Here is a 1910-nt window from a genome sequence, read left to right as displayed (position 1 = left end):
GAGGAAGAGAAGGAGGAAGAGGAAGAAGAAGAGGAAGAGGAGGAAGAGGATGATGAGGAGGAGGAAGAGGAGGAGGAAGAGTAGGAGGAGGAGAAAGAGGAAGAATAGGAGGAAGAGTAGGAAGAGGAGGAGGAAGAGGAGGAGGAAGAGGAGGAAGAGCAGAGGAGGAGAAGGAAAAGGAAGAAGATGATGATGAGGAGGAAGAGTAGGAAGAGAAGGAAGAGGAAGAAGAGGAGAAGCAGGAGCAGAGGAAGAGTAGGAAGAGAAAGAAGAGTAGGAGGAAGAGGAAGAGGATGAGGAAGAGTAAGAGGAAGAGGAGGAGAACTGGAGTTATCTGGAGATACAAAAGAGAGAATACGACGCTGTAGGAGAAAATGGAGAAGAAGAGAAAGGGAAGAGAAAAGATAGGAAGTGGAGGAGAGGAAATGATAGGTGGAGGAGAGTGAAGGAAGAGAGCGACTGCGATGTGAATAAACGAGAGAGGGAGAGAGAGGGAGAGAGAGAGAGAGAGAGAGAGAGAGAGAGAGAGAGAGAGAGAGAGAGAGAGAGAGAGAGAGAGAGAGAGAGAGAGAGAGAGAGAGAGAGAGAGAGAGAGAGAGAGAGAGAGAGAGAGAGAGAGAGCGTTGTATGGAAGGTAAAGATCATTTAGCTTTTTCCTCCCTCCCTCCACATTCCCCTCCACCTTTCTCCCCCTCCACTCCCCCTTTCTTCACTCTCCCTAGTCTCTTACTTTTCACAACACCCTCTCCCCACTTTCCTTCACCCCATTCTCCCTCCACCTTTCCACTCCTTCACTCTCCTTCCCTCACTCTCCTATTCCTCCACTCTCCCTCCCCCTTCCCCTCCCTACTCTCCCTCCCCTCCCCACTCTCCTTCCCCCACTCTCACTCCTCCCCTCTCCCATTCCCCCTCCCCCTTCCCAAATCCCCCCTCCCCCGCTCCTTTCCCTCACCCTCTTCTATTCTCACATCCATGGGCTTCCCGTTTTCTGAAAACAGTCCAAGTTTTCCTCCCACGTTTTCTTTTTGCACACCAACCACACTCCGTTTTCTTTATCATTCATGTACTCCCGCAATATGCTCCCATTTTCGTTTCGCGTCCCCATTGTTCTTTCCTTCCCATTTTTCCTCAACTCCCCCACACACTCTCCGTTTTCTGTTATCCATATTCTCCCCTCTTCCTCCCTCTCTCTTCTCCCTTCTCCTTCCTTCCCTTCATCACTCCTCCTTTAATGCTTCCTTCCTCCCATTTCCTCCCTCCCTCCCATCTCCTTCTCTTCCATCTCCCTCTCTCCCATCTCCCTCTTTCTCTTCTCCCTTCCTTCATCACTCCTTCAATCCTTCTTCCCACCTCCTCCCTCCCTCCTTCCTTTCTCCCTCCTTCCCTTCTCCCTCCTTCTCTCCTCAGTCCCTCCCTCTCTCCACCCTTTCTCATTCCCTAGCTCATTCGTCTCTCCCTCTCTCCCTCCTTCCCTCCTTCCTCCCTCCTCCTCCACCTTCCTCCCTCCCTTCCTCCCTCCCTCCCCCTCCCTTACACCCTCATCCTCCCTTCCATTTCCCTCTCTCCTCTTTGTCCCCTCCCTCCCTCCTCGCTCCTTTCTCCCTCCCTCCTCCCTCTTTCCTCCCTCCTCGCTCTCTCCTCCTCTCCCACTTCCCTCCCACCACATTCTCTCCTTCCTCCCTCCTAACTCTCTCCTTCCATCCTTCCTCCCTTCCTCTTCGCCTTACATTCCCTCACGTTCCTGAAATATACTCCCGTTCTTCCTGTCACGTTCTTATCTTCCACTCTCCATTTTCTCTCAAACACTCTCAGCAATCTTGAAAAAATTTAGATTTACTTGAAGACACCGAGTCTCTTTAGTATAAACAGAATCTTCTTCAGCACTACGAAGTACACTTCAACTTCGAGTT

This window comes from Oratosquilla oratoria, chromosome 35 (genome assembly GCF_046742065.1).
Source record: "Oratosquilla oratoria isolate Oo_2021 chromosome 35, ASM4674206v1, whole genome shotgun sequence".
NCBI lineage: Eukaryota > Metazoa > Arthropoda > Malacostraca > Stomatopoda > Squillidae > Oratosquilla > Oratosquilla oratoria.
Note: the sequence above shows the minus strand (reverse complement) of the source record.